At 34.9% G+C, this 27,029-nt stretch overlaps 1 long non-coding RNA gene across 6 annotated transcripts in view; it reads left to right on the top strand.

The window, feature by feature from the left end:
- LOC116086070 overlaps positions 1-27,029 on the top strand; it is a 503,346-nt gene that overhangs the window by 330,915 nt on the left and 145,402 nt on the right. The window lies entirely within an intron of this gene.

Here is a 27,029-nt window from a genome sequence, read left to right on the forward strand (position 1 = left end):
AGGACAGCCAAGGCTATACAGAGAAACCCTGTCTCAAAAAACAAAATAAATAAATAAATAAATAGAGAAATTAATATTTTTCATCTGTCGATATAATTTTCCCTGAATCAATATATATTTAATTTTTATATTTAATGTTAATGTTTATATTCATTTGTATATATGTGTTACTTAGCAGAATGTTTACCTCTTGTAATTGGTAAATTATTCCAAACATTGTTTTAATAGACAGTTGGAAAGAAGATCAACTATAAAAAGCTATGTACAAAAAAAAAAATGAGGAGCTATAGATTGTTTTAATATCACATTTACCCTGAAAAATGTGCTTTTACATTTTTAATTACTTGCGAATTCACAGGAAGGAACTGAACAGATGCATTGCTATTAGTTTAGGAGCATTTAGTCAAAAACACAAGGAAAAAGACCCTGGGTTATACAAAAGTAACTGTTGCATTGATTAATGGTGTTTTGGAAGGAATAGATTTTTTTATATTACTTCACTTAATTTTATCTAAAACAAATGGAATGTTTTTCTGCCAAGAAATGTCTTTGGCATCCTGGATAGGAACTTAATTTGCCGCCTTCAAATACATCAGTCATTTGGGGTTCAGTTCCAACTGTCTTTGTTTTGACCACACAAATGGTACAAAGTTTAATACTTGCTTTAACAAAAGAAAGGCATAACACTTTAGGTTTGAGTCTTTGCGTATTGACCAGACTCAGGAAAGCTTAAGGGTCAAGAACTCTTTGTATCAAAATGATAATAATAGTAATAATAATAATAATAATAATAATAATAATAATAATAATAATAGTATAATAATAATATAATAATAATAAACAGAAGAAAGGAAAATACTCTTCCACCCTAGAAAGCAGGAGAGGAGGCTCTGAGGGGAACTTAAAGATTGCCTTGACACTGTGCTCAATTCATTTTTGTTTCTTTGTTTACACTGTAGTTCCCATTTGAAACACAATGCTGCTTGCCCAACCTAGGTGCAGCCTGCAGCAGGCCCTGCCTTCTTCAGGAAGTGCTTCCCTTTTACAGCAGTGCACCCCCTGCTTTTCTTGTTCCTTTTCATCTCATTCTCTTTTACATTCTCCTATTTCTATATGGGCTCTGTCTTTTTCTACCCTTTTCTTTCATTTCCCCCTTCCTCTTATTTCTTGAATCTCAAGGCTACATCTCCTAGTACTCTCCCACATCCAACAGCTAGAAATTAGCAAACTAAGAAAAAGCTTTCTTAAAACCATGACACACTTCCACTCTTTTTGAACTCTATGACAAGTTGGTGGGTGACAGAAGACTAAGTGTTCCCAATACTGAGATCTATTTCTTGTAATTCCTAGCAAAGAACTGGAGAGATGTTTTTCTTTCTTTTTTTTTATTAGATTTTTTTTTATTTACATGTCATACGATATCTCCTTTCCCAGTTTCCCCTCCAAAACAAAACAAAACAAAACAAAACAAAAATCAACAATAACAAACCCCTGTCCCCTCCCTTCTCCCCCCCCATGCTCACTACCCTACCCTCTCCTGCTTCCTGGCCCTTGCATTCCCCTACACTGGGGCATAGAACCTTCACAGGGCCAAGGGCCTCTCCTCCCATTTATGACCAACTTGGCCATCCTCTACTATACATATGCTGCTGGAGCCATGAGTCCAGCCATGTGTACTCTTTGGTTGGTGGTTTAGTCCCTGGGAGCTGAGAATACCAAATGGCTGAGAAGCACCTAAAGAAATGTTCAACATCCTTAGTCATCAGGCAAATGCAAATCAAAACAACCCTGAGATTCCACCTCACAACAGAAAGAATGGCTAGAATAAAAAACTCAGGTGACAGCAGATGCTGGAGAGGTTGTGGAGAAGGAGGAACACTCCTTCATTGCTGGTGGGGTTGCAAGCTGGTACAACCAGTGGAATCAGTTTGGTGGTTCCTCTGGAAACTGGACACAGTGGTACTGGAGAAGTGATTTAACTTCACAGTTAATTAATATTTGGTTCTTATATCCCTCTCGACTCCTCAAAATTTCAATTATATATTTTATATCATAATATTTTACAATATATTACATGTCATATCATATTTTATCATACCACTATGAATAACTCTTGCTTTATATTTTAAAAGAAGATACTATATAAAAAGCATGCCTTTGACTCATGGAATATAAAAAATCTTAGTTCCTAAGAACAATAGAAATTCATCTGGCTAGGTGGAACCAAACCACAATACTTAAGGCCATAAAACGTATCTCATCAATACCTTTAAAGTTTGTTTAGTATCCTGTATATATAAAAATAAAGCATCATTTTCCAAAAATATTTCCTTAATTTTCTTTGTTAGTATTATACTTTTGTCATTTAATATCTATGGTATAATCACAGAAATATCTTGAGTGATAGATGGTATTGCCAAATTAAAGCAAAGCGTAGTATTTGATTTTTTAGAATGAATGAACATTTCAAACACTCCTGTGGCAGTGAGGCTGGCATAAATCTTAAAAGATAGTAGTTTGCTCAGGTTCACAAGATTTCTGCTTTGACACCTGTAAATAGTACCTGAATTCATTAGACAACACTAAACATTGTCCTTTACTTGACAGGAGTACAAAGAGAACTCACAAAATAGGCTTTGTGAATGTAATTAGGTATAGTTTAATACTATAAGACTATATAAGATATTATATAATTATATATGCAATAGTACATATATATATAATAATTCTCTCATTGCTATGCCGGTAGTTTGAGTTTCTGTCATTGGGCATAGTTTACATAAAATATGATTTGAGTGTTGAACTCATTTCACTAGATGCGGACTTATATTCAAAGGCTGTTGAGCTACCAAACTTATAAAAAGACTAACATGGGGTATTATATTATTAGTTGCTCAGGTTTTCCTTCAGTCAAATGAAGCAGAAATCCATATAACCATCCTCTCATTAATGTTAAAATAGATGTAGAAGTCAGTTTAGAAAATTAAGAGTAGGTAAAACAGAAATTTTATATTTAAATGAGGGTAGTAGTAGTAGTAGTAGTAGTAAAAGTGATGATGATGATGATGATGATGATAATAATAATAATAATAATAATAATAATAATAATAAATAGATAAATAATAAGAGGATCTATTTTTGTACTGGTGAATTTTTCCTGCACAGGAAAGTCTTGGAAAAGATAAACACAAGCTCTATATTTCATGAGTAGATGATTTCCTTTTCTGTTGTTCCTGCAAATTCCTTGTTCAATTTTGAAGTGAGAAAAAGAGATATGTAAGAATAATTCTCCATTTCTCAAATGCACACATAAGAAATAAATTGTTTGTCACAGCTATCTCTATGCTTACTGATATTACACACCTCTGGAAAACACATCCTACTGGCTTCTCCAGAACACCTATGAGTTTGACCTCTCCATAACCTTTTGTATAAGCTCTTACTCCTGTGTTATGGAAGAACATCTTAAGCTGCATATCTTTTCCAAATCATAGTATTCTTCTATGTAAAGAAGAATATTGATATTAATATTATTAAATATTGTCAATACTGCTACCATTCAGCATATTACTACTGATATTCACTATGTCCCATTCTTCAAAGGAACTGTGTGTATGGAAGTGTTTGGGGTGGGCAAGATTAGATTCTTAAGAAAGACAATTCAATGTAGAAACATGTAAATATAGAGTGAGAACTAAGAAAATGGAAAAGTCATTAAGGATAAGGTCTTCTACATGTCCCTGTTGCTGTTTTGTGGTGTGGAATAATTCACAAGTCATTTCGGTGATTTCAATGTAGTATGTACAAAATAGAACTACTGCAAGCTTTCAGACATTGTTTCCTTAAAAGTCATAGACATTATACAAGAATTCTCTTTTCTGGAATTGAAAAAATTAATTTGAAGAAATATATTGGACAAAAATAATAAATCAAATATTTTCCAAATGGATAAAATAGTTTCATAGTAATTCAATCTATTCACTACCTGTTAGTGTGACATAACCAGTTAATGGCCGTGAGGTGTGTGCTTATCAATTGTTGCTTATCAATATTTGACATTGTTGCCGAAAAACATTTAGCTACTAGTTTGTATGTTTCTTACAAAATGAAAGCAATCAAAATGAATATGTTATGTCATCAGCAATGCAAAGATAACAATTTAATAAATAATTGTGAAATGTAGAATTTTACCAGGTTCATGTATATTTAACAATGCAGTTGTGCTGGGTTTTTAAGAAAATAGAATAAACTCTGAATGCAGTGTCATAGATGGGGTTTAGTTTGTACATTAAAAATATTTTGTAAGCATTTACTATTATATAAATGATCAGTTTCATTATGTGTAAGCAATAGGTGTAATCTTCTAGGTTACAGACATTAAACTATTTACATATCTTCTCATTCTTAAATAGGATAGCACAGTATTACAGAAAGTTAAAAGTTTTATTATAAAACAATTTTAGTCTTATACAGTATCATTTAACCTATTTTTTCTTTCAAGACAAATTTTCTTCATTATATTTTAAAAAACATTTCATTACTAGAAAAATAAGAAGGAAAGGCTTCTACATTCAGATGTAGGTGCAACCACAGTGCTCTAGACTTTTACTGCTTGTGTAAGTTCATTACAACCAGACTGTAATTTCTAGGTACTGCTATATTTCAGGACTGTTTTGTCCTAGTGAAAGTTATGGATGTCACTAGCACAATCCTTCACATTAACTGCTCCAATTCAGTTTTGGGAATGTGTCAAAATATATAAAAGATTGTTGAATTACAAAAAGCAAAAAAGCAAAATTAAATAAAATGAAAATCTATATTAAAAAAAATTAACAAGGAAATGCCATTGGGAATTGACACTTAGATGAGTGGAGAGGGTTCATCATGCTCTAATGAACAAGTAGCCCTTGATTCATTCATTGTAATAGTAAAAACTATGCAAAGCTTTGTTAGAAAAATGAAGGTAAGAGTGGAGAGTACTTTGTATGGGGGAGGGAATAGCATGAGTGTGACAATGTCCTTCCAATGATTATGGAATTTAATGACACAGTAGGAAGGGGACTGAGAAGTTTCCTGGATGGTGCTGATTGGAATGTTTACATGGAAAGACTGGAAATAACTATGAATAGTTTAAACGTCTGCATTGTGAAGATTTTATTGTGGCATCTGAAATAGGGAACCAAAGGTGACATTAGAGCAAGGTTATTACATAATAAAATCAGCACTTAAAATGAATTTGTCTGGAAGTAGTATGCAGTACCTAGCTGGCTGTTGGGGAGGAAGGTAAAGTCTGGAGGCACCTTGGAGCCAGGAAAAGAACCGTAGGAAACATTTCCAGTAATGCAGGTGTGAAACAGATGATAAGCTTTTAGCCATCAGGGGATGGCAATTAGAGCGTACCACACAGAGAGAATGCCTGAGGCGTTTAATTTACGCAAACACTCTATATCTATATTTTAATCTTATAACTAACTCCATAAGCTTGGTCTCATGATTGTTGATTTAGTTCTATGAAGAAAATAGTTACTGCTAAGGTGCTAATGTATCCTTTATCTCACATATCCTGGCTATATTCAGATAGCAGTACATGATAATATGAATTCAATCAGAGTGCATTCAGAGAGATGTGATCCAACTGTGACAATACAGTTCACTAAAATGGGCACATGCTCTCAGTCCATTGTAATTATGAAAAAGAGCTGATACTTTTGATATAGTTGACAATGATTAGTGACCCATTTAATGACTTAAGACTGAGATTGGTTAACACTTTTCATACAGGTAGTTTGTATATAATAGATACCATCCCTTAACAGTTCCCTAGGAATGTTATTAATACATCTACAAGCACTGAGTCAATGTAGCATTATTGTAAGGAAGTGTCTTAGTTAGGGTTAACCATTGTGAACAGATACCATGACCAAGGCAACTCTTATAAAGACAACATTCAGTTGGAGCTGGCTTACAGGTTCAGAGGGTCACTCCATTATCATCAAGGGTAAATCAAGACAACATCCAGGCAGGCATGGTACAGAAGAAGCTGAGAGTTCTACACCTTCATCTGAAGGCTGATAGGAGAAGACTGACTTCTAGGCAGCAAGGACAAGGGCCTTAAACCCATACCCACAGTGACACACCTACTCCAACAAGGCCACACTTCCAAATAGTGCCATTCCCTGGGCTAGGCATACTCAAATCACCACAGAAAGATAAGCTACCACTCAGGAAGGTGGCCAAACTCAAAGTCAAGGGGTTTTCAAACTCCATGTCAAAAGCTGCAATTGATTTTTAAAATTCTTGTACATTTTTAAAACAGAATCTCCAAAGTATATATGTTGTGAGTGTGGTATCTTCCTGAAGCTGAATGTAGGTGTATTTCAGGACTAGAAAATATGCATTTTGTACACTTAAAGTTGTAACTCCTATTATGAATATGTTATGAAAGAATGCCATTATAGGTCATGCATTACTATGCAGAAGTTATACAGTCTGTCATGATCACAACATTCTTTTCCATACAGTCGTAAATTTCACTTCTGCTCATTGGTAGTGTAAAGCTTAGTTTGCAAGTACAGTGTCAATATGGAAAATGGTGTCCCACTATTTTTGCTTTTGTTTGTAAAATGAGCATAGTCGGAGAGCCTTAAGCCTTGTGGACTATCTTCTGCTATATAGTTTAACTAAGCAATTGAACACTGGATTCTTCTAATATGGAGTTTCACATAGATTGTATCATCTGTGTCCATGAAAATTCAACTTGTGCTGCTCTTTTAACAACAAATTTATTTTAACAACCCATTTGCCTTCATCATTAAACTGGCAAGTAAATGATTGAAATAATCAATCCAGGCATTTTTATTAAATAAGGTTTCTTTATTCAAGGAAATCTTTATTCAGTTCTACATATCCAATGGTCTGCTTTAGTCAGTCATTGAACCCTAAAAGAAGTCTGTTTACCAAATGGCTATTTGGAGGTCATACTACTATAAGGAAATCACCTGAAAGATGTCAATCAAGGAAGAGTTCCTGAGAACTTCATGAATCACATTTAATGAAGTAATTGAAGCTATCTGAATCCTGTGTTTAGCTTCTACTTTAGAGAAATTCTAGGGATCCACAGCTGAAAAATCTCTAGGAATTTGTTCCAGGGAATATAGCATTTTTAAAAGGGTAGATAAATGTTTGTTTTGTTTTTGTTTTCAGAATTGCACTTGCCTAAAGAAAAACTGTGTTAGATTTTTCTGTGATCCAGAAAAGTAGCTTATCCATCCTTAGTTCTAAAAGGCCTAATGAACCTTGAGGGGAAATTTTTCAACCATACAGAGAGTTCATTGTGGTGGACTTATTTATCTATCCTGTACCTACAGATACAATGATAATGAAAACATAATAACCTGCCTAAATAAAAAAGAAAGGCTTCTTTGTTTATGATAAAGAAAAGACAGTTGTAGAGATGTGTGAAGAGGATATCACTATGAAAGAGATGACCTGGAAGCAGGAATGTGGGGATATAAGGAGGGGATGGGAGCGCACCATAGGAGCCTGGAAACACAAGTCATTAGAAACAAAAAGATGCAGTACTGAAGTTGTGTGGTAGCTTTGATGGCTTCTTAAAATTCATGCTGTTAAGAAAATAAGAATAAACCATAGTTAAAATAATATATAAAGGTATAAGTGCCAGGAATATACCAATTACATTATTCTCTACTAAAAAAAAAAACAAACAAACAAAAAAAAACAATACAAATGAATTGGCTAACACCATCACTAAACACCATCAACAAAACTATTTTAAACTGAGCTATGAGATAAGTCAAGTTTTAAAGTTTTAACTGTGTTTGAAGGAATATGTGTTTTATTGAAATAAAGTCAACCAGGGATATAAAATTCTTACTCTAAATATGAAAGTAAAGGATTTTTTTCCCTGAAGATACCAAAGTATAATAATTTATGTCCTTAAGAAAAATAATGGATAAACTTAAAAGTCAGTGTGAGAAAATAGACTTAGTTTTAAATATACAACTTCTGTACTACTCCATTTTTGTTAAGAAAAAGGTAGAAACTATTCTTGTTTAAATTGTGGCTAGTTATACACACTTAGATTTATAGCATTTGAAGGAGGAGATGGGAAGATTCTGGTGTTCAGGGCCGTTCTTGAGTACCCAGAAAAATTGGTGTCAGCCCGACAACAAGTCTCCTCATCTTAAAAAGAAAAAAAAAAGTATCTTAAGCTCAAAATATTTTAACTGACTGATTACATAATATTCGGAGAACAAAATAAGAATTAAATAATTTTGAGGCCACAAGACACATCTTTGCCTCATGTAAATATTTACAGGAGAACATGGGACTTCTGAAGCATCTAAGACTGAGGAGAAACCGCCTAATATTTTGATTTGGGTTACTTATTTAGACTATTAACATATCTTGATACATTTCTCAGGACACTGTCAGCTGCCATTTAATCTCTTACTGTTATTTTTCAAGAAGTGATATAGATATATTCAATGTACACATATATATGTGCAAGTACCGAACCCTATACATACAAACTTATAAATGAACAAACAAACAAATAAATAAATAAATAAATAAATACCTTAAGCAAAGAAAGAAATGACATATTTTGTTGTAAGAGAAAATTTTCCCACTAGCCTGATGGACAGCACATGTGTAGCTGAAGTCTGAGGTAAAGATCTTCAGAGAGAAAAGAACTTTGAAAACAAGAGAAACTCATAGTAAGAACACCAAGCACCTTTTACAAACATGTTAATAAAACCATGTGATACCAGCAGATGCACAGAAAAGTTTATTAATGCCCCTGGATATTTGCCACATGCTTGTATGGGACCAGAAGACAGTAATGAAGAGGAGAGTCCTATGGGTGCATTGGTTATTCCACATTCATTTTTTGTTTGAACAGTTTCCACAATGAAAATATCACTGCTGCTTTTGGTTTTATTTTCTTTTTTCTTTTTTTTAAGGACAAAACAAAACAAAACAAAATACATACTTTTACTTCTCCAACTACACTTAGTACATCTCACCCCCATTTGCTCTAATGGGTCTCAGTGCAATTTGTCAACCTATACTGTAATTCTTCATGAAGTGAAATCAGCATGATAATTGTGCATCTGTAGTTAATTAGCTCAGCTGGTTGAATCATGGAGCTAATGAGGCCATATCCTGGGTCTGATCTCTGTGTGGGCCAGTGAGTTTTAGTCTCTTACTGGGTCACAGACTACAGTTCAAACCCAGGCCAACTATCTCATAGCCGAATGCCACTGACCGTAAGGAACCTGGGCCAAGAGAAAAGCAATTCAACCGCAAGCCTGAAATGGATCATCATCTCTATACAGTGTGTGCTTGTTAATGCATTCTGTTACACCCACGTGTGCAGTGAAGCATTAGTTATACACTCAGCATGCCGGAAAAGGACACACAGGAAGCCTTCGGTGGCCCCAATGACACAATGGGGAATAACTGATAGTAAGAGTCACCTAAAGAAAGCAAGGAAAACAGCTCATTCGAATCACGAATATAAAATAAATAAAAACTAAAATAATCCCCTGTTCCCTCCCCCCTCCTCCTACTCACCACTCCACCCCCTCCTGCTTACTGGCCCTGGCATTCCCCTACACTGGGGCTTAGAACCTTCACAGGGCTAAGGGCCTCTCCTCCCATTGATGGCCGACTTGGCCTTCCTCTGCTACATATGCTGCTGGAGCCATTAGTCTCACCATGTGTACTCTAGGGTTGGTGTTTTAGTCCCTGAGATGATTCATTTTGTAGGAAGGTATTGCCTTCAAAGAGGATTGGGTAGTGGTTTACACATGCATGGAAATTTTTTTTATTATAAGCATATCAGATTATACCCTAAGAAGAGAAGACTGTGAAGTAAGAAAGAGAAAAAAATCCCTCCTCTTCTGCTTCGCTTACAAGTTGATTTTTAGGGCTGTGGTCAAATCTAACAGAATATACTGTCTTAGGCAGATATGAGTAAGTAGTTTCTATATGGTTTAAAGAGTAGTTTTCAAAGCCATTGTGGTTCATAAGCATCATAGCTAGATAGAACCGTTGGCTGCTTCTCATCTTTGAAAGGTTGAACCTCATCATGAACACTAGTCTTCAGGGGGGATATTATTAGGTTAGAACCTCAGGGGCTTCAGAGCCCTGTCTCTGAAGTGTGTGGTCTTGTCAGCGCACATAGATCACTGGTATAAGATTTTACAAATACCAACCTCATTCCTAAGAATGAAGAAAGGATGTATCTCGATTGAGCCTACATTTCTCAAGTTGCTTGGAATTATTCTTAGTCAGTGAGGATTCAAGATAAATTTACAAAATAAAATATCATTGGTTTAAGCAAAAACAAAACCTCAAGAATTTTGAAATCCAACTTGTTTGAAAAAATTTAACAAATACCTTTTTGCTATTGTGTATTCTGCAAATTATGGGGGCTGTCAGAGTGAGTGTAAACACTGATCTCTGTCTTTCTGGAGTTTCTTTGTACTGTAATAGGGGAAGGCGGCTTCTTTTCCTCTTCTGAACTGAGAGACATTGTTCCATATTTAGAAAAATAGAAACACTGATCAATATAAGACTTTCAACCTTCACTGGGGTTCCTAGATCCAGTAGTTACTTCAAAAATAGGAGGATTGTGGTTTTAGAAACACATCCCCAAGCATATTTTTAGAGGCAGAAGAATCCTGTATTTATGAAAACAGGGCACTTTAAACATCATTTCTCTGATCCTTACAACATTGTTAAGTTTCCATCATCCCTGTTCCTCCTCATTCATTTACCTTAGTCATTACCTGATCCATCCTCCATGTAGGAGTCAATGTAACTAAATTCGCAGTGGTTAAAAATAGACTAAATTAATCATATTAATTACATAATTGGAACTCTAAAACTCTTGCTTATCACTGGCATGTTTCATTTTGTCTAAATGAGTTGATAACCTTCAAATGCATACCCACATTTTATCTAAACTCCATATGGTTTCAATCATCTTGAATTAATACAGATTAGAACAGAGAGCTTGCTATTCCCCCAGGCAAGAGAAAACACTGATAATTACCCCAGAGTCACAATTTTTCCATCAAAATACTAAGTTGTAATTACTATTTAAACAAGAGGCAGAGCATTCGTATAGGATAATTGTATGTTTTCCTTGAGCTTTTCTTAGATTCTATTTTTTTTAAAAGAGTGCCACCTCACAAAATATCTATAACTTTTCAAAATGAAAGATCATGCACCACTATATATTTTAAATAAATGTATATTTCAAATGGAAAGATCCATTCTCTGAGAAAATCTTTAAGAAACAACATGATACTTGGACTTTACAAAAATGAAATGTTCATCTATGTTTGTGTGCAGAGTTTTGTGTACAGATCAGATTTTGTTCTTGTAGAGGTCATAGAAAGATTGCTTCCCCAAATTTCTATTTCAGGTAGATAAATAGTAAAATTTGATTTAAAGTCAAAATTCACAGTCATCCAAATTCATGCAGTATTTTTTAATCATGCATATGACTATTTTATTCTTTGTAGATTCAACTTGGTTTATGGAAAAGTTATCAGCAAAAGAAATTCAGCTACATTTGGAAAGAATATAAGTAAATTATGGAGGTTTGTGATTGTACCTGAGAATATCTAAGCAAAAATGCTTTTAAAACAGGCATTTTTTGAAGAACAATACCAAAAACTATTTCTGAAGTGTACTATTCTGATAAAGCGTAGTTTATTCTAAAGTGTTACTTAGTGATGATCCAGTAGTTATCAGTAAAAGCTCTGCACATGATTCCTGTGATGTCATTGTAGTCCTAACCAAATCAAGTAGCACAATCAAGTTTTTACCAAACTCAAAATTATTTAATTTTACTTATTTTAATGAATTTTAATTGTTCACCATCAAACCTAATGTTTTAAACTAGATTAAAAAGCTGTGTGGTAATTTAGGAAAGATATTCAAACACTGTCCCAATACATGCCGCCTATAAGTTCAGAAGATCAAAAGCAAAAATGAAGCCAGGGAGTGGAAGTGTGGGAATGGGAGTCAGGAAAAAAAATGCAACAAACTAAAAGCTTCACGAGTTTAAAAAAAAAAAAAAAAGGCCTTGGATGTGAGCTAGGGCACTTAGGTTCTTATTCCCCTCTCATATAAAGAGAAAACATTCCTCTAAGCCATCATTCTTATCTTCAATATAATTATATACAGTAGAAAATGTACAAAATACTTCCATTTGCCCTGCTTTATGTTTTAAAATGTTAAAAGACATAGGCATACAAAACTACATTCTTTCATATACACAAACAACAATGTTAGCATCTTTGACTTTTATAGGAATCCTAATGAAAATTTTTTACTTACTATCTTTTTATTATTTAATATATTCAATTGAGTATAAAAGTCTATAGTTTTGAAAATGAATATGAAGTTCCATCATATTTAATAGTTACTACGTAATAGATATTTTAATCTCTTTAGATAAATCTGCCCACCAGAACCTTTCAAACGCCCAGTAAGTAATTATTGCTTTTACTCCTGTTTGGAAGAAGTAGAAAGGGGTTTATTTTAGCATACAGTTCCAAAGGGATCGATCATGGCAAGTAGGCATAGTAGTAGTTGTGGAAAGAATGCAGCTGGCTGATCATATTTTCATATCCATCAGAAAAATCAGAAAGAGAAATGGAGATCTGGTGAGGTATTAAACCCTCAAAGTATGTCACTTGTGACATGATTATTCAAGGAAAGCTCTATCTGCAAAAAGTTTCATAACTTCCCGAAACAGGACCACTAAGCATTCAAAAAACATAAGCCTGTGAGGGCTACCTTTCATTTGAACCACAACAGGATTTCTGGTCTATCTTCAATCTTACCTGGCCAGTCTTTTTTGTATGATCCTTTCTTACAGTGTTCTAAGCATGTGAAATTTATTCCAGTAAATGATGCATGACATTCCAGAATGTTCATTGTTTTGTTCATAATGAGTTCCTTCCATTGCAATGTTATATTTTTAAGGTTTTGTTTTGTTTATGCTTGCTTTTTGTTTTGCTTTTCATATTTTTTGGATTGAGTTGATTTAAAATTCTCTTGGTACTACCAAACATATCTGGAAGTATAATAAGAAACCTCCTTTCACAATAGGTCATTCCTTCCAAGGAATTTTTCAAACAATATGACAAGGAATAATGAAGGTATAAGAAGTAGACAAATTCTAAGATAAATTCTGAAGTATCATAATACAAATTCATACATATATGGTGCTTTCTAACAGTATGTTTGTGAAGATATTGTATAATATAAGCTAAGCAACAAACTTTTTGAAATGAAGCATATTGTTCCTGTTCACTCAACATATGTGAAAAATTCTTGTAGATACAACAGCATATATCACCACTTCATGAATTCAAAAAGTATAGTTAAATGGATCCTTTCTTTAAGTCCTGGAAATTTATCATAGAGCAACTACTATTACCAGATTACAATACCTGTAATTCAACCAGGTGGATAGAGATGCATTGTTTATGAAGAAAACAAATCAAATGAAACTATACAGTCAGCTGTGACCCCAGCTTTCCATCGTCACAGAATTATGTATGTTAAACCAAGTGTGAACTCAACTCATTGGAAACTATTTTAAGTCACAATAGGCACTGAGCACACCTAGATATTATATTTAGTTCTCTTGCCTCATTTCATACTACCTTCCTTCTAAATTGAAACCATGCTATAAAAATAATTATAACTATTAGCAATAGCAAATATATACATGCTTCATTTTTTCATATTTTCCACTTTCAAATTATATAGAAACATACTGGGCTGGTGAGATGGCTCAGTGGGAAAGAGCACTGACTGCTCTTCTTAAGGTCCTGAGTTCAAATCCAAACACTCACATGGTGGCTCACAACCATCTGTAATGAGATCTGACAGCCTTTTTTGGTGTGGTTAAAGACATTTACCATGTACTTACATATAATAATAAATAAATCTTTTTTTTTAAAGAAACATACTAAGAAAACCGGGATATTTTTACATTAGGATGAATTTGAAAACTATTTTTAAATGGTTTATAGTATATTTGAAAAATTTAACTAAATAACCACACAAGTAATGATGTCACTCTTTTTATAATATTTATCTCTTTGTTTTTATCCTGTTCCTATAACCTGGTAGTAATGGCACTAGTACCTCTCTTCCTTGGGATACCTCCATTGTTTTTGTGAAATGCCAGGCAAATCCTTGTAATATGAATTCTATAGAGTATATAATTTTCAAATGTTCAATCTATGGAATAAAATTTGAAATATGACAGATGTTTCTTAATGTTTGACTGTCATTGTCTGAGTCTATATAAAGCAATTGTAGACTTGGTTTTCATATACTCTTTCTTACCCTCCTTTGTGTCTTTTCTCTATCACTAATCCCACTCTACATGTCTTAACTGTTACAAATGGTTAAAGAAAAAAAATTGACTTCATGTTAAAGAACATTTTATTAAATTTTATCATTTTAAAAATTGACTAAGCATTTTAAAAACACAAGATTGCTCCTGGATTCTGCATGTACAATATTGGTTATTTATTCAAAATTAAAGAAGTAAAGGTTCCTTGAAACCATTGTAATAGCTTGATTATTTAATTTTTCATTGACAGTAGATGATCAAATTCATTAAGAAGTTAGCATAGGCCTTATGTTGCTACAGATGCCTTTAATCCCAAAACTCAAGAGGCAGAGGCAGAAAGACCTCTCTATGAGTTTGATGCCAGTCTTCTCTACACAGCAAGTTTTAGTCCAAGCAAAGTAACATAATGAGAAAATGTGTCAAAAACACAAGCAAACAAGGAAAGAAGTTGGCAATAGGTCCTGAGCAGGATGAAAATATTGAGATCTCAATAAATAAAGGAGATGAAGAGGACAAAAATTGTAGGTTAAAAATATTGATATAGTAATATATAAAGTATAAATACTGATTTAGGGATAAATACATATGAAAAAATAAAGTACAAAAATACAAAGACTGATTTAGGGTTCAATATTCAAATTGTACTTTTGAAGTTCTCTGTAGACCTTTGCTATAGACAACAGAATGTTTTGGCAAGTGAAGATAGCATACTATATTTATGTGTGTGTGTGTATATATATATATATATACACATATGTACATATATACTAGTATGTATATGTACATATATAGTAGTATATATAAACATATATATGTTTGTGTGTATACATGAATATTTATATATATATATACATATATAACATCTATTTTTAAGGGATTTTAGTGTTGTGCTCTTGCCAAGCTGGGATGCTATGTTCACCTGAAGGCTTAAAACCCAAAATAATGTTACCTAAAACACTAAATCTCCCTAGAAAACATTTTTTGAAGAGATGAAAATATATAATGCTTTCCAAATGCATATTTATAGACCTAGGAAGATATCTAAAACTTATAAATTTTCTTATAGGTTTTTTTTATTTTCTTTATTTACATCTAAATTTCTCCTTTCCCAGTTTCCTCTCCAAAAAACAAACAAACAAAAACAACAAGAACAAAACCCTGTTTCCTCCCCCCTTCCCATGCCTGCCACCCCACCCTCTCCCACTTATTGGCCCTGATTGCAAATTTTCTTATAGTTTAAAAATTATTTCTTCATAAAGTAGAAAAACAGAGCTACTTTTCCCAGTGCATGATGAGCAGTGTTATACTGTTAAAGAAAAAAAACTTTAGTTGCACAAACATCTTCCTGTTCATAAAATTATGCAAGTGAAATTAATCTCTAGTTATCAGTGGGAGCTATTGCCTCAGATAAGAATTTCCTCTTAACCTGGCACCATTGGGGAAAACTATTTCCAAAGGCCTGACCACTTGCTTCAAATAATGCAATAGATATTGTTGAGTGCATATTTAGTATCAAGTCCAGAAAACCCTTGTGGCACTTTGAAACAGTACAAAGAAATGTATTGGATATTTATGGCTTTGATAATGAATACTTAATACACACCTCCATTTGGCACTATGGAAGTTCTTAAGGATCTTCTACTCCCTTTTGAATCTGAAATCAGTTAGCATAATATATAACTACTGAGCTAACAGAAGATTTCAGATCTTAGTAAGCCTCACTTAGAGGCGGGGGCAGATTATAAAATACCTATAGATAACATATATACTTTTCTTACAGGAATATTAGTTAAGCTTTGATGATCTTTTACATCACTTTAAAAAATGACTTTCTGATTTTTACATGTACAGCCATTTGTTTGTGAGCTGCAGTGTGTATGCTGAAGATCAAACACAGGCCATCTGGAAGAATAATGGTGCTTCATCCCAGTGTGTTTGGCCGCCGAGCAGTTGCTCCAGCTGCACACATATTTTTGAACATTTTTGGTTGCATTAATTACAAAATAATGAGTTTTATTATGGCATTTCAACCATATATAAGACACACTCCCAACATACTTATTAAGTATGTAACTCACTGATTCACCTTTTGTACTCTTTACCACAAACCTACCTCCCTTTCCTCTGCTGAAATGGTTCAATGTCTCTGTAACATCATTAACTACATAAATTTATTTATTTTAAACATGACATGAGTTCTTAAATTCTTAAAATAGGACTGTAATATATTTAATATCTCATATAAAGTGAATATTTATGGCATGAATGTTGAAGGTATTGTTGGGTTGCTAAGTCTCAAATTAGATTTTTCAGGTCATTATGATAGACTTCATGTGGTTTCATAGCAGAGATTTGTGTATGTCATTTTTTATTCATTCATTTATTTATTTATTCACATTAAATCCCAATATCTGCCCCCTATTCTCCCACTTGTCCCCTTCCTCTTCTCATTCATCCTTCCCCTTCTCTTCTGAGAAGGAGGAGATCCCCTGAGTATTTATTACTCAACCATGATACATCAAGTCTTCAGGACTAGAGACATCCTCTCCCTCTGAGGCTATACAAGGTAGCTCATTTTGGGGAATGAGATCGACAGACAGGATACAGATTCAAGGACAACCCTTTCTCCAGCTGTTGGGTGATCTGCATGAAGATCAAGATACACATCTGCTTCATGTGTGCAAGAGTCTAGGACCAGCCCATGTATGCTCTTTGGTTGGTAGTTCAATCTCTGGGAGGCACCAAAGGTCCAGGTTGGTTGCCTCGGTTGGTCTTCCTGTGGAGTTTCTAATCTCTTGGGACCCTTCAATATTTCCCCAAACTCTTCCTGTTTAGAAATCTGTCTAATGCTCGACTGTGGGTCTCTGTATCTGTTTCAGTCAGGTGCTGATTGGATCCTCTCAGAGGACAGTTGTGCTGGGAATCTGGCTGCAACCATAACAGAGTATCATGAATAGTGCCAAGGACTGGGTTTTGCCAATAGGATGGATGGGTCTCAACTTGGGACAGTCACTGATTGGCCATTCCCTCAGTCTCTGCTACATATTTGTTCCTGTATATCTTGTAGGCAGAATGTATGCCAATTCTTAAACCAGTCAAGACTCTAACAAGTCTGCCATTTACTTGAGAGCCAAATCTTTATATCTGAAAATGTCTAGCTATGTGAAAATATCAAAGGGGATATTTTAAAAATATTAATAAATATTAACATACAGATAATTGTATACCATATTGTTTTTCTATTTTAGAATAATAAAATTGAGATTTATAAATCTATACTAACTATATATATACATATATATATATATATTTAAAACATTAAGTCATCATTCCTTAATATGGTACTTTTATTCCTAGTGCATGATGGGTAATGTTGTATTAAAAGAAACCTGTATTTGCATGAATTTTGTTTGTGCTCATGAAAGTAAAACTAGGGGAAACCTAGGTTCAAATAACAAGTAAAGCAGTTACTGATATGGATGAGTTACTCTTTAGAAAGATTCCAACTGCTCATTTGGAGGTAGCTGAGAACTTGCGTGCATTATGAGAAGGGAAAATGGGTATACTATTTATTATTTATCCTACATTCCTCACTAGTAATTTTTTGAAAATTATTATAGTGCAGTGGTATAATGACGTTCTCGACATTGTTATTGGTAATTTCTGGCACCCTAATGATCAATCCCTTCCACTGCTCTTGAAGATACCTATGCACCTCTCACTGCAAACCAAGCCTGAATGCCTTAAGTTTTTTTGTTTGCTACTTCTTTGAAATTCTGAAAAGTGTAGAAATGCAATCAAATAATGTTCAGCATTGTTCCCTTACACCAAATATAATTCTCTCACAGCCATCAAGGCCATTGAATAGACTGTTAGTCAGTTTGAGTTCCTTGCTGAATGATATTTTATTTCATGAACATTCTGGTTGATGTTAATAAGTCATCAGTTGAAAAATATCTGGATATCTCAGTTTTTGAGCATTATGAATATGCTTCTTAAAGCATTCTTACTTTGTGTCAACATAATTTTTCACTTTTTGTGGGTGGGTGAGTAAATACCCAGGAATCAAACATATGATCTTTGAATTATGTTATTATCATATGAACAAGAGAGATGCATGTCTGTGTGCATGTACATGTTATTGTATGCCTGTGGAGGCCAGCAGAGAACATTGTGGAGTTTGTTGTTGCTAATAAGGCATCATGCTGGCTTTATTATTGGATCTTAAATAACATGCTTAACTCCTTTCTGAGTGGTAGCATGAGCTTTGTCTCCTACAGGAAGTGTTGACACGAGTCAGTATATCTTTAGTACAGTCAGTGTTAGATATTTACTTTCACCTCTTCTAATAAACACACACTGTCTCTCTGTGGACTTACTTTTCACTTTATATGGTTAATGATTAGCTAATGATTTTTCGACTCCATTGGTATGTTTAGAAGTATCTGTTTATTTTGTTGGTGTGGAAATCTCTTCACTTTTTTTGTCCATTTTCCTTTTAGATTAAGGCTTTCAGAGTTGCAAATCAGCTTCATATCTTCTGCCATTTGGTACTTCATTGAGTAGGTGGCTTGAAAATATTTTCTTACAATCAGTTGTTTACATTTTCAATTTCTTAGTGGATCCTTTTAAGAAATAGAAATGTTTAATTTTAATAGACCATTGGATCGATTTTTCTTTCTAAAAATATTTATTAGAAATTAAAATATGGTTACATCTCTTTCCCCTTTCTCCCTCCAACCTCTCTCTAAACCTTCCTATGCCCCTCCTCTTGCTTTCCCTCAATCAAGTTCAGGGATCCTTTCTCTTTATCAGTACACACACACACACACACACACACACACACACACACACACACACAACTTCTTATTGAAGAAATAGTGTGGACAATAATCAACCTTCTGGAAGACTGTTTCTGCTCTCAGCATTCCTTAGTTGCCCATAATTCTCTTATTCAGATTGAGCCACATAAGATGCCCAAATCCTTGTATGTTAATTTTTGTGTGGATTCTAGGCACCCCACCTAACCATACATCTTAAAAGTCTTGTTTTGTGTTCTTTTTGTTTATATGTTCTATGGACTTTTCCTTATATCTAATCTTTGAATTTCATTTAAAGGGATGAAAACTAAGGTAAAGTTCCATTTCTGTCTTTTACTGTTCATTTTAGCCTTCTCATGTCTAATTAGTTCATCCCTATTCTTTGAAATAGGAATGAAATGAAGAGCAGAAAGGGAAGAGGAGTAGTGCAAAGAGAGGAAAGAGGTAGTTTTACAGAGAGTGTTTTATAGAGACAGGTTGATAGAGACATAGGTGAAGTTCAAAGAGCCAGAAGAGAAGGAAAAGGAACCAAAAGATGAAAACATATTACGAATGTTAGTATGAAGCCAAGCAGAACAATTCAGAAGAAGCCTAAAGAAGCCAGAATGGTTTAGTCAGCATCAAGAGGAGTTTTGAGCCTGAAAAGCTAAGTTGAACAAGCCAACCTGAGTTCAGAAAGAACAAGAAATGGAATGGATCAGGGGCTGATAACTCTCTAGGGCTAGATTAGCTTGTACAGAGGCTAGAAGCTGCCAGGACTAGGCCTATATTAGCAAGCAGAGTCAGCAATCCTCAAAAGCAACAATTCCTACAGGAAAATAAAAAGTACTATTATAGTAATTATTTTATATTATTATTTTTATAACTTTATTCCAAATATCTGGATATATATATATATATATGTATATATATATATATACACACACACATATATATATACACATATATATATACACACATACATGAATGTCTTTTTAAAATTCATTTATTCATTCACTTTACAATTCAATATCAGCCCATCCTCTCCTTCCAGTATACTCTCATGCAAGCCTTCTCCCCATTCAACCTTCCCCCTCTCTTTTGAGAAAAAGTAGTGCTCTCTGGGTGTGACCCTCCCCCCATTAACACAACCCTCCCTCCACATTTCCCCCACTGTTTGACAAAGGACTAGGCACATCTTCTCCCACTGAGGCAGACAAGGCAGTCCAGGGAGAGAGCAGACTCAGGGACAGCCCTTGCTCCAGTTGTTGGGAGACCCACATGAAGTCCAAGTGCTCATTGGTTACATATGTGCAGGGGGCCTATGTCTAGCCCATGCTTGCTCTTTGGTTAAGTCTCTGGGAGGCACCAAGTGTCTAGGTGAATTGACTCTGCTGGCCTTTCTGTGGAATCCCTTGTCCTTTTTGGGTCCCTTAATCCTAATCTCAGCTCCCTAAGCTCCATCTAATCTTTGGGTTCACGTGAGCTTTGCCTCTCTCTATCCATTGGCCACTAGTTGGAATCTCTCAGAGGACTGTGATGCTAGACTCCTGTCTGCAACCATAACTGGATATTGTTAATAGTCTCAGGGACTGGTTCTTGCCACCGGATGGGTCACAGTTTGGGGCAGTCATTGGTTGGCTAGTCCCTCAGTCTCTGCTCTATCTTTGTCCCTGCACATCTTGAAGGCAGGACACATTTTGGGTCAAAGGTTTTGTTGCTGACCACATCCCTCCACTAGGAATTCTGCTATTGCTTACTTCAAGCCATACTACATAGCAATAGTAATGAAAACTACATGGCATTGATATAGAAACAGACACATTGATCAATGGAATTGAATAAAAGACCTGGAACTAAACCCACACAACTACAGACATTTGATTTTTGATAAAGAAGACAAAAGCGTACAATGGAAAAGGGAGAGCATCTTCAACAAATAGTGCTAGTTTAATGGATATCTGCATGTAGAAGAATACAAATAAATCCATATTTATTACCGTGTACAAAACTTAAGTCCAAATGGATCAAAGACCTCAGCACACAACCAGATAGACTAAATCTAATAGAACAGAAAGTGGGGAATAGCCTTGAACTGGTCATTGGTACAGGAGAAAACTTCCTGAACAGAATACCAATGGCTCAGCCCAAGAATTAATAAATGGGACCTCATAAAACTGAAAAGCTTTTGAAAGTCAAAGGACACTCACTTTAGAGGAAAAAAAAAAATGAAGATCTTCACTAACCCTACATCTGATGAAGGACTAATATCCAAAATATATAATGAACTCAAGAAATTAGAAACTAACCATCCAAATAACCCAATTAAAAATGGGGTACAGAGCTAAACAGAGTTTTCAGCAGAGGAATCGTGAGTGGCTGAGAAATACCTAAATGTTCAACACCCTTAGTCATCAGGAAAATACAAATCGAAACAACTCTAAGAGTCCACCTCACATCGATCAGAACGGCTAGAATCAAGAAATACCTCTAATGTTTATCATCCTTACCAACTAGGAAAATGTAAATTCAAGCAACTTAGAGACAGGATGGCTAAGATCAACAAAACAAGTAAATCCAAATCGTGGTGAGACTGGGAAACCCTAAGTCTCTTGGAGTAATGTAAATTGGTGCAGCCACTCTGGATATCAATATGAAGGATCATCAAAGGGCTGCCATGAAAAGTAAATCTACCATATGATTCAACAATACCTCTACTTAGCACATGCCCAGAAAATTCCACATCCACTGGATATAATTGTCATTGTCATCATATACTCATTAGCCAGGAAATGGAAACAGCCTAAGTGTTTAATAAGTTAAAAATGAAAATGTAACACATATGAACATGGAATACTACTTAGCTATAAAGAAAAAAAAATGTTGTGAACTCTCAGGTATGTGACTAGACCTGGAAAATATTGTATTGGGCATGGTAACTCAGATAAAAACTGCATGTTCTCTCATTTGTGGTTCCTTCAAATCCTCGGATCTGAGTATCCAACAGTATAAAGGGACTATAAGAGGGGAGGGAAGGTTTGGAAAGAAAGATCAGGATACAGGCAATGTAACATGGAAATGGAATCAAGGAGAGAGACTGCCATGTGGGGAGGAGCAGAGACTATCAATACAGAAGAAGGAGGGACGAAGAGCAAATACTAACATTCATATCTCATAATTTTATATCTACTTCTGCTTTTTGACTAGTTCTTATTTGTATTGTGTATTCTTCATCTGTTTCTCCCTCTTTTCTATCTTATCTCATGTTCTCCTCTTTTTTCTCCTTCTTCTACTCATTCTCCTTACTTCTGTTTTTGTTTTGTTTTGTTGTTTTCTTGTTATTGATGTTTTGTTTTGTTTTCCTACCTGCAACTTACAGAACTATTGTATTGAATCAGTGTTTGAGCATCCTTGATTCTGAACTTAGTGAAGACAGTATTCAGTATTTTAACATTAAATATAAATATAATATTAATACAAGACACTTTATCATTGTCATTAGAAATCTCTATCAATTAACGTTTTGCTTTTTTTCCTGATTATATTTTAAACCACACATGAATGGATGACCATTTTGTCAAATGGTGTTACTTGATATTTGTTATTTAGCCCTAAATATTGTAAGGTATTTCTGTGGGTTTTGATCAGAATTTGCATTCTTGTAATAAACTTTATCATCTTATGCTATGTAGTATTTTTTATATCTTGTTTAATTGAATTAACTAATAGCTTGTTAAAGATTTTTTGTGTTTATATTCATGAATGCTGTTAGTTTGTAGCTTTTCTCTTTAGAGATTTTCTCATGGGGATTTAAAATCAGGACAGTAATTAGTCTTAGGAAATGAAAGAAAGCCACTATCTGTTTTAAATTTCATCAAAACAATGGTATAGAATTGGTGTTAAGTCTGTCAGTATTGTTTAGTGTTGTCTCTGGAAGTCATCCGCACCTGGGCAATTTACTTTTAGGAAACTGCTGAATAGCTTTGAGTGGATTGAGATAAGATATTTCAGGATGGAAGACTGGGATTTTTTAATTTTAATTTTATTTTAAAGAGTTAAATCTGATGGATGAATGGCTGACAATCGACGTCTATTTTGAGTGTGTTGTAGCAAAAAACAACAAACAAGCAAAATATATAAAAAACCAAAACCTACTTTGTGAAATCTAAATGTGACGATGCACTCTTGAAACACCAATAGCCACAAGATAGGGACAGGAAGACTAGGAATTTGTGAATAACTTAAGCTCCAGAATATAATCTTGTTTTAAAATTAATAAATGGTTAAACAAATGTATCACTGTCTGTGTTATTTCAATTGTTAATGCTCTGAGGTTAGTTTTCTAGGCTTATGTTTATTTCATTTACTTTTTTCTATATTTTGAAGATGTACCGATTAGAAACTTTAAAACTATTTTAACTCTTTTATTTCTTCCTTTCTTTCTTCTTTCTCCTTCCTTCCTTCCTTCCTTCCTTTCTTTCTTTCTTTCTTTCTTTCTTTCTTTCTTTCTTTCTTTCTCTTTCTTTCTTTCTTTCTTTCTTTCTTTCTTTCTTTCAAACTCCAAATTATACTAGCCTAAAACTAATGCATACTGCCACAGCATCTTTGTGCATGTATATGCATACATGAGTGTGTGTGTGTGTGTGTGTGTGTGTGTGTGTGTGTGTGTGATTACATTTGTTTTCATTTGTTTCCCCTCCCCCAAGACCCCTTTCATGAACTCTTTAGTCTTGGCTTGTACTATTCTGGTAATGTTGAGGAAAGGGCATCTGGACTCTTTATCTTAGCAGCATTTTGGCTTCCAAGCTAACATTTGTAAGTGTGGGTTAGACTACAACCACAGTTCCTTCTATGGTGTTTGACTATAGAAAATGGCAATGGCCTACCTGGGCAATGATGGTGTATGGCTTTAATCCCAGCCCTCAGGAGGCATAGGGAAACAGATCTCTGAGTTCATGGCTAGCTTGACCTTTACAGTGAGTGTCAGGATAGCCAGGGCTACACAGAGAAACCCCATCTTGAACAAAACAAACTGGAAAGAAATATTAAAACAGCATTGTCCCAATAGTTACTGTCATTGTGGGCCACTGTTCTTCTGATCCAGTGACAAAACAAAACAAAACAAAACAAACAACAAAAAAAACCAAACTCCCCAAAATCAAAAGCAAACAGACAAAAACCAGCCAAAGCAAAGGTGAAGGACACAGGAGCATGCCAGTCCTCACACCCAAAGTCCGCAGTTTTGTCTCCATAGTCTCTCACTCTGTCACAGTCTCTTTCTATCTGTTTTATACATATTCTTCAGGGATATTGGTGGTATTTAATAGAAGATTTAAATAAAAATATTTATTCCATGCTCCTAAACACAAACATTTGCTACATTCCTTTTCTTTGTTTTCTTCCATTTGGAATTGGGAGGCTACCATGCACCTTTTACATCAGTTTATTTATGGAGGCTAAATGTAAAATTGTTAGAAACTAATTAATGAGATTTTACTGAAAGGCAAAAGTTCAGATTTATTAGGAATTTCCTTTCTTCTCTTCAATATCTTCCTGCTTGTTTCATGAAGAGTTGAACTCTAATAAATTTCCTCTGGACACTAGCTTCACTGTTTTACAGTGACCTTTTCTTATCTCAGAGTAGTTTCTGAATGATGCCCCACAGGAATCTCATCCTTTTGGCTTATGACACTCGTGCTTAATTGCTGTATAACTGAAAAGTCACTATGAATTTAAATTTCTCATTCTATGTCTGTCACCTACTTTGTACACCCTGAAAATACAGGGGTTTTAAATTTGCACTGTACAATCCTCCACCCAACTCTCTTTAGTGTTGTGGTTAAGACTCTAGAAAATTTTGCCCAGAATTTTTCAGTCTAGGAGAAAGGCAACTGCAAACTTCAGCACATGTTTAAGTTCAAGTTCTACTGTGTAGAACTGCATGCAGTTTTCAGTTACAGACAGGCAGGATTCTGTGATGTTTCTCATATGGACATGTGATACTCACCCCTACTCTCCTAAAGTGACCTCGAGAATAAGATAATAACCTTTAAGTCCATTGATAGGATGGTTCCTAGTTCTTTGACATTCACAAATAATGTTTAGAGAAGTCATGGTTTGAACTGTCAAATAATATTTAATATATGTGCATTCCTGGAGAGAGATGTGTATCCATTACTCAGATAAGGCACTGAACATAATTTTAGACTTACTACAAACATAATTTATTTTAATATTATAATCACTGCAAAATTTTCAATCGTGGCTTAAATGGTAACCATGCGTACTTTGCTACTTGGCTTTACATTCTGCTTAAGGAAATATTTAAACACTAAATTCACTCCACTTTTGTTAGAAAGTATGGAAATGTTTGTACATGGGAAAATCTCATTGCATGCTAGAATGGAAACTCACCAGGGAGGGGGAAGCAGTTCATTTTATTGCCTAAGAGCTGCTGATATGCTCCCTGACTCTTTCAAAGGCATCTTTCATGCCACACAAGCAACCCACAGCCAGTACGAGAACAGAAAGGACACTTCTCACATGTGTCAGCCTCAGCAAACTTGCAAAGCAGCTGTGCTAGGTAGTAATGGAGATTAGCACAAGACCCAATGGCAGGGGTTTGCCTGCTGGAAGAGACACCCCAGCCTCTCAGGGGACCACTTTGTTGGAGATGGTAACAATAATGCATCTCTGTTGCTAGTGGATATTGTGGCCATGTAGTACAAAATTGGTGCTTGATAAAAATCAGAAAGTAATAAAAATGCAGAAAGGAAAAATGGGAGGTTTGGTTTTGTTTCAAAGTCTTAAAGTGGGAGAATGAAACAAATGTGCTAGGTTTGTTGCATTTACAGAAAAGAAAGCATTAGATATGCCTTTAATGAAGAAAACTCTCAGGGCAGGGCATTCAGTCTTCCGGTTTGAGAATCGTCTGGGTGCGTTGAGAAACAAAGTTGCAAAGTTAGCATGTTCAAACCTTTATTTGCTATTTCTTGTAGAAAAGATCTCTCTCTCTCTCTCTCTCTCTCTCTCTCTCTCTCTCCCTCTCCCTCTTTTCCTCCCTCTCCCCCCGCCCCTCTCTCTCTCTCTCTCCTATGAGGCAGAGTTTTCTGTGCAAATGAAACAGGCGTTGTAAGAATGAGATTCACTTTGGACGACTCTTCACATTCCAAGTCATGACTGCGTTAAGCAGCACAATCCCATCTCTGGTTGATGGGCAGAAAAAGTGGGCAGCTTGCCAGGTAGACGTTTCCATGACTCCCAGCCCCCAAAGGTGATGCGTTTTTCAGCTAATTCAATGAAGAGTGGGCTGAACTTTGGGTCTAAACGAGACAATAGCTGCCTTCGCAGTATCAGCAGAATGGTTGATGGGAATGCGCTCACTCTACATTTGGCAGAGAATCATGTGACCTGACGACTGAGATTTTGTGATGGTGCCAACGGAGACTTGGAAGCAGCAAACGGGCCTGACTTTTTTCTTCTTTTCTAGCAAGGATCAGAAAATGGTGGATCTTAATACTTGACTTTAGCCAGACTCAGCAAGCAACTGAGCTTTGAAGCACAACTTCGCCTTTATTCTGGGCTTTTGGCAGGCCACCAGGAGGCTGCCCCTTTCACGCCTGATAAATTCGGCTGCTTATCTCTAAAGAAAGAGAGAAAAGGAAATAATAACAGAATATTGAGGCATAACAAGTGAATCCTAAAATTGTATGTGCTTTTTTTACTTTTTTTTTACCTTTTCTGACTGCTGATTTTTTTTTTTAAAAAAATTATGTTAATACCCTTTTGTTGGTTACTGAAGAATTCAAGTTCTT

Source organism: Mastomys coucha, unplaced genomic scaffold (genome assembly GCF_008632895.1).
Source record: "Mastomys coucha isolate ucsf_1 unplaced genomic scaffold, UCSF_Mcou_1 pScaffold12, whole genome shotgun sequence".
NCBI classification, from domain to species: domain Eukaryota; kingdom Metazoa; phylum Chordata; class Mammalia; order Rodentia; family Muridae; genus Mastomys; species Mastomys coucha.